Consider the following 11,607-nt stretch of genomic DNA (forward strand, 5'->3'; position numbering starts at 1 on the left):
GGATCCACATGACTAGAGTTGATCCTATTGGGAACAGGAGGAGGCCATTCGCCCCCCTCGAGCCTGTTCCCCCATTTAATTAGATCCTGTTGATCTGTACTTCAACTGTCAGCAGGATAACACCCTCGCTTTTGAGTCAGAAGGTTGTGGGTTCAAGTCCCACTCCAGAGACTTGAGCACAAAAATCTAGGCTGAATCTCCCAGTGCAGTGCTGAGGGAGTGCTGCACTGTCAGAGGTGCCGTCTTTTAGATAAAACGTTAAAGCAAGGCCCCGTCTGCTCTTTCAGGTGGGTGTGAAAGATCCCATGGCCAGTGTTCAGAAGAGCAGGGGAGTTCTTCCCGGTGTCCGGGCCCAATATTTATCCCTCAGCCAACATCACTACAACAGATTATCAGGTCATTATCGCATTGCTGTTTGTGGGAGCTTGCTGTGCGCAAATTGGCTGCCGCGTTTCCAACATTACAACAGTGATTGCACTTCATATGTCATTGGCTGTAAAGCATGTTGGGACATTGAGGTCATGAACGACTCTATATAAAAACAAGTCTTTACCCGCTCCATATCCCTTGCTACCTATACTCAACAAAAATCTATCGCTCTCGGTCGTGAAAGCTTAAATTGAACCCCAGCGGCCACAGCCTTTTGAGGGAGAGAATTCCATATTTCTACTACCCTTTATGCGGGGAAAAATGCTTCCTGATTTTGCTGCCAAACAGCCTAGCTCTAATTTTAAGATTATGCCCCCTTGTTCTGGAAATAGTTTCTCATATCTACCCTATGTAACATTTTAAACACCTCAACCAGCCACAGCTGACGAGCACCTTCACGGCATCAAGATCAATGGGCACCCAATGAAGGCCAGGAAAGTGCTAGGTTTCCATCTTGAACCGAGGCTGTTGAGGTCGACTGCAGCGCTCCAACTGCTGCACCAGCTGCGTATTCTAACTGAAACCATTACAGCATTAGGTCTCTTCAGGAAGATCCAGTTAAAGTTTTTTTTTTGAAGAAAATTCATTTACGGGATGTGGATGTTGTTGGCAAGGCTGGCATTTATTGCCCATCGCTAATTGCCCCTCGAAGGTGGTGGTGAGCCGCCTTCTCGTACCCCTGCAGTCCGTGTGGTGAAGGTGCTCCCACAGTGCTGTTAGGGAGGGAGTTCCAGGATTTTGACCCAGCGACGATGAAGGATCGGCCGACATATGTCCAAGCCAGGTTGGAGTTTGGAGGTGGTGGTGTCCCCATGCGCCTGCTGCCTTTGTCCTTCTAGGTGGTGGAGGTCGCGGGTTTGAGAGATGCAATTCTCTGACTTGGGTATTTGTGAGCTGGAGGTTGTTGACTGAACTGGTGATATTTGCGTTGGCAACACAAAGCCTTCTGGAGAAAAAACTGAATTGTAAACGGGGTCGGTGTTATTCCTGATCTGAATTCCCTGGTTCATGAAACTATGGATTTAAAAGACAAAAGTTCACCCTTGTGCACTTAACATAATAAAACATTCCAAAGCGCTTCACGGTGAGCGGTGAGCAATGGTAGGAGACTGAATTGGAGAGGAGAGGTGACCAAAGATAAGATCAAAGGTAACTTTTGAGAAGTCTTTGTAGCAGAGGAGTTTTTTAATGTTCTTACCCTGGATTAGTTCAGCTCTTGTATCTTGGATCACTCTCGTGAGTGAGTCCCAATACTCCAGACCCTTTGAGAGTGTCTATTCTTGCCTTGAGATCTAAGCATGTTTTTGCCAACACACCCAGGCAAACAAATGGCAAAACCTTTTTGGTAATTGCAATTAAGTACGAGATTATCTTCGACCCTCAGAAGCTCTCGCTGTGAAAGCAGCTGTACACATCACATCAGACCTCATTTAAAGTTTCAAATATCTAAGTTAATTAAGTGATCAACGAACAAGCAAGTAACCTCCCAGTGTTGTAATACAGCATCAGTGGTGATCTCATCAGTAGTGATCTCCTCAAGTGGTCTGTAACTTCACAATGTCCCATTTATCCAATGTTGTAATACAGCATCAGTGGTGATGATCTCAAACGGTTCTCTAACTTCACTGTCCCATTTATCTAGTGGATCTTGGGCTTCCTGCTGGAGTTATACTCCACCTTAGCCACTGGATAAAGGTAGATAGTGTCTCAGTTTACCACCTCTGCCCCGAAGACAGGAGCCATGAGAGAATAGGAAGATGGTAGTGTGGCTAAACCCAGGAGGCTCGACTGAATTTTTAAAAAACTGGCGCTGTAATGGATACAACTTTTATTTATATAGCACCTTTTAACGTAGTAAAACGTCCCAAGGTGCTTCACAGGAGCGTTATAAAACAAAATTTGACACCGAGCCACATAGAGATATTGGGGCAGATCAGAGGTCGTTTTTAAGGAGCATCTTAAAGGAGGAAAGAGAAGTAGAGAGGCGGAGGGAATTCCAGAGCTTAGGGCCTTGGCAGCTGAAGGCACGGCCGCCAATAGTTGAGTGATTACGTTCGGAGATGCTCGGCCAGAATTAGAGCAGCGCAGAGATCTCGGACGGGTTGTGGGACTGGAGGAGATTACGGAGATAGGGAGGGGCGAGGCCAAGGAGGGATTTGAAAACAAGGATGAGAATTTTAAAATTGAGCTGTTGCTTAACCGGGAGCCAATGTAGGTCAGCGAGTGCAGGGGTAATGGGTGAAAGGTGCTTGGTGTGAGTCAGGACATGGACAGCTGAGTTTTGGATGACCTCAAGTTTACGGAGGGTAGAACATGGGAGGCCGGCCAGGAGTGTGTTTGCATAGTCGTCTAGAGGATACAGGCATGGATGAGGATTTCAGCAGCAGATAAGATGAGGCAGGGACTGAGTAGGGTGATGTCCGGATGTGGAAATAGGCGGTCTTAGTGATGGCACGTAGACGTGGTCGGAAGCTCATTTCACCAAGTTTGCGAACAGTCTGGTTCAGCTTCAGACAGTTAGCAGGGAGAGGGATGGAATTGGTGGCTAGGGAATGGAGTTTGTGGTAGGAACCAAAGACGATGATGTCATTGAGAGTCAGCAGGTAGATGAGAATTAAGAGGGAGACGAGGATAGATCCTTGGGGGAGACCAGAGGTAACGGAGCCAGAAGAGAAGCTATTGCAGGTGATTCTCTGGCTATGATTAGATAAGAATGGAACCAGGCGAGTGCAGTCCCACCCAGCTGGATGATGGTGGAGAGCGTTAGAGAAGGATGGTGTGGTCAACCGTGTCAAAGGCTGCAGACAAGTCAAGAAGGACGAGGAGGGATAGTTTACCTTTGTCACAGTCACATAGCATGTCATTTGTGACTGATAGCTGTTTTGGTACTGTGTAGGGGCGGATACTTGATTGGAGAGATTCAAATATGAAGTTCCGGCAAAGATGGGCACTGATTTGGGAAGCAACAACACGTTCAAGGACTTTGGAGAGGAAAGGGAGGTTGGAGACGGGGTGGTAGTTTGCAAGGACAGAGGGGGCAAGGGATGTTTTTTTGAGGAGAGGGGTGATAACGGCAGATTTGAAGGAGAGGGGCACAGTACCTGAGGAGAGAGAACCATTAACAATATCAGCTAACATGGGAGCCAGGAAAGGAATTTGGGTGGCCAGCAGTTTGGTGGGAATAGGGTCGAGAGAGCAGGAAGTAGATCTGGACAAGATGAGCTCTGAGAGGGCATGATGGAAGATCAGAGAGAAACTGGAGAAAGATGAGTTCAGGGCTAGGGCAGGGGGAAACCTTAGAGGAAGTTTGGCCCAGTGGCAGAGGCAGCTGAATGGAGGGTCTCAATCTTAGAGACAAAGAAGTCCATGAGCTCCTCGCACTTATTGGAAATGAGAGTGGAGAAGATGGGGTGAGGGGTTTATGAAGATGGTTTGCAGTAGAGAATAGAAGCCAGGGGTTATCTTTGCATTCCAGAATAATCCTGGAATAGTGAGCAGTTTTGGCAGACGAGAGCAGGGCCCGATAATGCTTTATGTGGTCCAGCCAGATCTGGCTGTGAATGGCTAAGCCAGTTATCTGCCATATCCGTTCAAGTCTGTGTCCCTTGGAATTAAGGGAACGAAGATGAGGGCCGTACCAGGGGGAACGACCAGGGTGAGAGAAGGTAATGGTTTTAATGGGGACTAGGGCATCATAGGTGGTGGCGAGGTTGTGGTTGGCCAGATCAGTAGCTGCAGAAATGTCGTGGTGAATGGAGGACCAAAGGCTGGACAGTTGGGATTTTGAAAGTGCAGTTGTCAGTGAATTGGGAGAGAGTTTTTTTTCCAGGGACGGACACAGAAGGATGTAGGGTTGCGGGGGGGGGGGGGGTGGGAGGAAGGTGAAGGGGGGATGAAGGTGAAGGCGGGATGTGGGTGGAGAGCGCTACAAGGAAGTGATCAGAGATGGCCTTATCTGTGATTGACATGTTGGGTGTCGCGAGGCCACCTGAAATGGCAAGGTCGAGGGGGTGGCCGTGATTATGGGTAGATGGTAGGGTTGGGATTCTGGAAGAATGAGATCCAATTTGCAGAAGGTTTTCTTCATCTAAATTTATTTCTTGAGCTTGTAACAGAAAGAACTTGCATTTATATGGTACCTTTCAGGACATCCTAAAGCACTTTACAGCCAATGAAGTACATTTGAAGTGTAATTGCTGTAGTAATGTTGGAAACATGGTAGCCAATTTGTGCACAACAAGCTCCCACAAACTGGACGTTGCCCTAGAAATTGGGTTGTGCAGCGCATGTCTTTCAGGCGCTACGCAGCCACCTAAGGACCCAAAATGGCAGGATCAATACTAACGACTGGATATGCGCTGCTCACCCTTTTGGTAAAGAGCTCGCGTTACGATCGTACGCCACCAGCATTTAAAGTCAGAAATATATTCAGATGTGGTTCATCTGCTGCATGCAGGAGTCACTCATGATTTTTGGACCGCCCCAGCTGATTGGTCGCGCCAATCACGTGCTGACCTTGCTTAGGACAACGGGAGGCAAATGGGTATGAAGGCTCCCCACCCCCCTCCCCGTGCAGGATCATGCAGAACTTAACAGGTAAATTGCTGGTTCACTATGAAGGGATAATTACAAGTCCTAGCCCTTTTCGGGCTACTCCAGATCAGGCGTATTCCCCCAGACGTTCACCTTCAACTAAAGTTAGAGATAGCCGAATTCTATAAGATGCTTAAATGGATCTAAAGGTTCAGGCTATCTCTCCCTAAAGGAAAGGAACGACTGAAGATGTTACCGTCCTCCGGATAGCACTTTTAATAAGTTTAACTACACTGTAACCTTCTGGGTATTATGAGGGTCCGGAATACCCCCAGAATTCTGCAACTCCTTACAAAAAAGTGTACAGAGATTGGGTTCGTGAGTTTATACAGAAATACTCTGAGACAATTCTAAAAATATATATTTATTTAAAAGCCAACATTCATTTAACAGCTGTTGAGTCAGTCGCAACATTAACAGTTCAAAAACAATTAGCTTACATTTCTTATTTCTCAGAGAGCCTTATTTTCAAACCTTTACTTAGTGTGCCTGTGAAGTTGAGAAATGCTTGCCCGTTCAGCGACTTCTGACTTTCTGTTTGAAAAGCTCTTATTTTTGTACCCTTTTTGGAATGGTATATTCTTTGAAGTTTCCTGCTGATGTAAGCTAATTGTCTTATTCATTCTCTCTGTTGAATGCTTTCTGTTCTTATTGTCAATTTAGCTGCTGCATGCATAATTATGCCTCCACCTTTAGGTGTTCAATAGTTATAAAAACAATATGACAGCAATGGTTTCTGTTTGATGCCATTTTTACAAAATTCTTTCATTCAATTCTTAATATTGACTTAACTGGTTTTAGCAGACGTGACTCCGTGGTGTTCCAAATTCAATACAAAAACAATGTAATTGTTTGGTGTATCTATTGAAGTTATATCTTCAAAGTGTTCTGCAGGTATCATATTTACTATATGTAAATTAAAGACACTTTAACCAGAGTGTTTACTTGTTTTCTAGCTATCTCAATTGGTTGCATATTTAATCGTGTTTCCTGTCTTATTTGATGTTACTTTTACAAAGGCACATGGTTTTTTAATATTCTGTTCCTGTTCGAAGTGTCAGTTTATAACACTTTAAACTAGGTCTTTTCATTGTGTTTGCAAACCGCAGACCTTTCGGAAGCGCCAAACTGCTATTTCAATAGGGCCTTTGTATTAGCATTAACAATCAATTCCCATTTCAAAGCTTGTGTGGTTTTTACAACTTTGTTATCAACCATCCCACCTCAGGAGCCTGTTTTCTGTTTGCAGCCTGTGTCTCCAAGGCTTTACACTTTTAAATCCAGTGTATCATGTATTAATAAATATCAGTATTCTATTCATATTAGGGTGTATCTCTTGCAATATGGCTTATTCCATCGCAACTACTTCTGGCTGCTGTTTCACTTCTGTGTGTTTTTGGCTGTGTTTTACCACTCTTCAGACTTCACTTTCTCTACAGTGAGAGAGGTTTGGCTGCCTTTGGAGTGCTCCTGCTATTAGCCTCACCGAAAGTCTGCCTGCAAAAGGGGTGGTCTGGTAGGGCTACCCCTGGGTATAGGGCACAATGGGGAACACCAAGGAAGGCACCAAAGAGCAGGGCAAGCTGTCAGAAGAGGAAGGAGGAGGAGGGCAAGGAGGAGGAGGAGGGCAATCAGCAGGAGGCCATATCCACAGGGCGTCTTCAGGGAACAATTCTCCTTCCTTAATTGACTGAGGAGCAATGCATGAGGCTTCTTTGATTTACCAAGGAGGTTTCACCGAGCTGTGTCATCTGTTGCAGCTATAACTCCAGCCTCGCACCAGGGCATGGACGGCACTGCCTGTGGCTGTCAAGGTCACTGTTGCCCTCGACTTTTATGCCACGGGCACCTTTCAGGCTACAACAGATCGCATCAGTGACCTCTCTCAGTTCACAGTGCGCCGATCTATCCGGGAGATCAGGCTCTCTACACCATGCGAAACACCTGTGTCGCCTTCCCTGTCGACAGCAGGACGAGAGAGCATGAGATTTTGCCCGTATGGCAGGCTTCCCCATGGTGCAAGGCGCCATTGACCACACGCACTCAACATTGCTTTGTGTGCTCCACATCAGCTCCTTGGAATATTTGTCAATCGGAAGGGATTCCACGCCCTCTCAACGTACAACTGCTTTGCGACCACAGGCAGCGCATCATGCAGATCTGCACCAGCTAGCCTGGCAGCAGTCATGACTCTTCATCCTGTGTCAGTCCTTTGTGCCCCTTATATTCCAACTAAACCTCCAAATTTGGCTATTGGGTGCCTAGGGTTATCCGGACATGTCTCGTGACTCCAGTTAGGAGCCCTATAATGAGAGCCCTGCTGCAACATTATCGAGAAAACAATCGGCATGCTCAAGCGACGCCCCAAGTGGGTATCCAGGTTTCTGGTCATCTGCTGCACACTTCACAACTTCGCCATCATGAGGGAGCAGCCCATACCACCACCTGCAAACCAACAAGTTCAGGAGGAGGAAGAGCAGGAGGAGTTGGAAGAGTGGGATGATAGGCCAGCGCCCAAGAGAGCCTCTATCTGTCCCAGCTCTGAGAGATGACTCATCGAGGAGCGCTGCATCTAAGTCAGAGCTCCCATTCCCCATTCACCAACAGTCCCACCATCATTCTCTCTTCTTACAACCACCATCACACTGCCTTCCTTCACTCAACACTTACTGGTCCTCACTTCAGTACAAACATCTAGTTCCAAAATCAAATTTATTGAATAAAGAACATTATCATTTACAGAAAATATCACTATGCACCCTTGTGTATACCCTTAGTGCCTGTCTTTTGTGTTCCTTTCTCTACCTTAGTGCGACCCTACGAGGTGTTTACCTAGTGGCTACACTGGGGGAGATGGAAGGCTACTGAGCTTCCAGTGAGGACACCAGATGGCCTTGGAACACAACTCCAGCTGATCTGTGCCTAGAGGGCCTGGGCTGCAGCAGTCTGGTCTGGAAGGGCACTGGCAGAGTGGTTGGCTGGGGGGCAGGCATGTTGTCATCCTGCGAGAGAGGATGGCACGTTCCTGTCCCATAGAGCCAAGGCCGCTCTCCTGAGGCCCTGCCTCACCACTCCTCGTGCTCTGCTGGAGTATAGAGTGCTGGACTGCTGTGACGCCCTGGAAGCCTCTTTCGACAGTGGCACCCAGAGCTAAGATGGCATCCACCTGAGCTTCCATGGCAGCGGTTTGTGCTGCAATGGAAGCTTCATCATGAGGCGCTCCATCCTGGTAGGTGCCACTGCGTTGCTGATGAAGCTCATCACTTGTTCCACGTCAGGAAGAATGGGGGCTCATGGATATATTGAGCATTTAGTAGTCTCACAGTATGGTGTTTTACTGTGAATACCATCCCTTTCCCTTCAATAGTTTAATCATTTTTCAGAATAATTAAAAAAATATTGACCAAATGCTCAATATATCCATTTGTCGCTGGCAAAGACGGCATTTACTGCCCATTCCTAGTTGCTCTTGAGAAGGTGTTGGTTGGCCTTGAACTGGGAAGGAATTCCAGAGCTTAGGACCTAGGCAGCTGAATACACAACCATCAATGGTGGAGCGATTAAAATCGAGGATGTGCTAGAGGCCAGAATTGGAGGAGCGCAGAGATCTCATAGGGTTGTAGGGCTGGAAGAGAGTACAGAGATAGGGAGGGGCGAGGTCATGGAGGTGTATGGGCGTCGCTGGCATAGCCCACATTTATTGCCCATCCCTAATTGTCCTTGAGAAGGTGGTGGTGAGCCGCCTTCTTGAACCGCTGCAGTCCGTGTGGTGAAGGTGCTCCCACAGTGCTGTTAGGGAGGGAGTTCCTGGGATTTTGACCCAGCGACGATGAAGGAACGGCCGACATATCTCCAAGTCGGGTTGGTGTGTGAGTTAAAAAGGAACTCATAGTTTTTTTTAAAGCGGGCTTTGTGTTCATAGAATCATAGAATGTTACAGCACAGAAGGAGGCCATTTGGCCCATCATGCTTGTGCTGACACAAATGTCATCTGTTCAGCCAGCCCAAAAAAACACATTTGATTGCAAATGGACAAAAGTACATTTATTATTTGCTTTGTTAGCAGGAGCATCAGGTAGCAGTGCAGGTACGTGCCACTGGGAATAGTTATAAATACTGAAACATCCAGTATCTAAATTACACCATGACCTTTAGAAACACGGGACAAGTTTAAATAATGATACAACATTTTAAACTTGTTCAAATTCAGTTGCCACCTGTCATTCCTCGCTGGGGCTTGGGTACTCTTGGTCAGGGGTCAGCACCCATCTAATACCCACTCATCATCTGAGCAACAGGAGTCACTGGATAATAGCACCAATAACCCTGGCTGGTTTACCTCTCCCTACCCTCGGGGTTACTAAAGAGAACCACTGCACCCAAACCGCTGCACTGGCTTAAAGCAGGAAACTCAGGAGACTTATTTTAATTGAAAGGGAACTGCAGGATTAATGGCGTGGCCCGCACATTTTCATCAGCCTCCCATGCCTCCCCAATCTGATGAAGAGAGGAATGGCTGCCCACAGATGGTGTCTCTGCCTTGGTTTGATGACGAGGTACCTTACCAAGAGGTCTGTCTAATATTAAGATTGTCCGCTCCTCCCCTTGGGTCCTGAGGTCGTAAAAGGTGCTATAGAAATGCTGGTTCTTCTTTCTTAATTGATAATGATTGATTGTTATGATCAGTCAACAACTCCACTATCATTGTTTCATGCGGCTCCGAGGATGGTAGAAGACTTAGATGGACCATGGTCTGTTTTGGTCTCGCAATTCCAATGTTCCTATGAAAGCGGTGCATTGATGTTCCCACTTGATCTTTCACTGTTGTTAATTATGATGGACGGGGTCACTGGTACTTTATGGGTCAAGAATGTTTGTACATTTCGCACACCGACCCTGCCATTCACTCATTACCTTCCCAAGGACCAATAGAGCAATTCCCAAACACAACTGGCTTACAATGCCCTCCTCTTCTGCTTCTTTTTAAGTTTTTTCTTATTTTTCCTTTATGTCACTTTTTTCTCTCTCTTTCCCTCTCATTATTCCTATCTCAGTCGCTATATTTCGTTTGACTCTGATTGGTCCTATTTCCTTCGCCATCTTTCACGTTGTTTCTTTCTCTATCCTTTTCTTTCATTGGTCAGGGAGATAAGCCATTGGGCGCGATGTTCTCGAGGTCCCAGAAGCGACATTGACATCGCTGCACCGTTACCGAATCAACATCACAGCCATTGGCGGTGCAAATATAGCGCCATGTCAGCGGTGATCAAGAAAGTCCAATTAACGCTGTTCGCCGCCAAACCTACCATTGCATCCCGAATCTATCTACTGTAACTTGTCTGCTGTAATCAGCTTCATGGCAACACCAATGTTCAACATGAGCACTGGCTCCATTTCTCTTCCACTGATCAGGCCAGCACTAATGCTGGGCCCTTTGCTAATCTGAATGACTTCAGACAACTCAGCAATCAGCCTACACTACCCTGCAATGTCCCAGTGATTCAGCTGATCGGGATCTTCTCCTCATCTCCAATCCTCACTCTCACACGGTATCAGCACCCTCACTGCTAGGCTTTCCTGACCAATGTGTCGTATCTGTATAGAGTCATAGAGTTATACAGCACAGAAAGAGGCCCTTCAGCCCATCATGTCTGCACCGGCCATCAAGCCCTAGCCTAATCCCATTTTCCAGCACTTGGTCCATAGCCTTGTATGCTATGGTGTTTCAAGTGCTCATCTAAATGCTTCTTGACTGTTGTGAGGGTTCCTGCCTCTACCACCCTTTCAGGCAGTGAGTTCCAGATTCCAACCACCCTCTGGGTGAAAAAGTTTTTCCTCAAATCCCCTCTAAACCTCCTGCCCCTTACCTTGAAACTATGCCCCCTGGTTATTGATCCCTCTACTAAGGGGAAAAGTTCCTTTTTACCTACCCTATCTATACACCTCAATCAGGTCGCCCCTTAGCCTTCTCTGCTCTAAGGAAAACAACCCCAGCCTGTCCAGTCTCTCTTCATAGCTGAAGCACTCCAGCCCAGGTAACATCCTGGTGAATCTCCTCTGCACCCTCTCTAATGCAATCATATCTTTCCTATAGTGTGGTGACCAGAACTGCCCATGGTATTCCAGCTGTGGCCTAACTAGCATTTTGTATAGCTCCATCATAAAGTCCCTGCTCTTATATTCTATGCCTCGGCTAATGAAGGCAAGTATCCCATATGCCTTCTTAGCCACCTTATCTACCTGTCCTGCTGCCTTCAGGGATCTATGTACCTGCACACCAAGGTCGCTCTGATCCTCTTTCCTTCCTAGGGTCCTACCATTCATTGTGTATTCCCTTGCCTTGTTAGTCCTCCTGAAATACATCACCTCACACTTTTCAGGGTTAAATTCCATTTGCCACTGTTCTGCCCATCTGACCAACCCGTCTATATCGTCCTGTAGCCTGAGGCTTCCCCCTCGCTATTTACCACTCCACCAATTTTCATGTCTTCTGCGAACTTACTGATTATACCTCCTACCTTCATATCTAAATCATTAATGTACACTACAAACAGCAAGGGACACAGCACCGATCCCTGCGGTACA

This window comes from Somniosus microcephalus, chromosome 14 (genome assembly GCF_052327205.1).
Source record: "Somniosus microcephalus isolate GS21.2 chromosome 14, FLI_Smic_1.0, whole genome shotgun sequence".
In the NCBI taxonomy this organism is placed as follows: domain Eukaryota; kingdom Metazoa; phylum Chordata; class Chondrichthyes; order Squaliformes; family Somniosidae; genus Somniosus; species Somniosus microcephalus.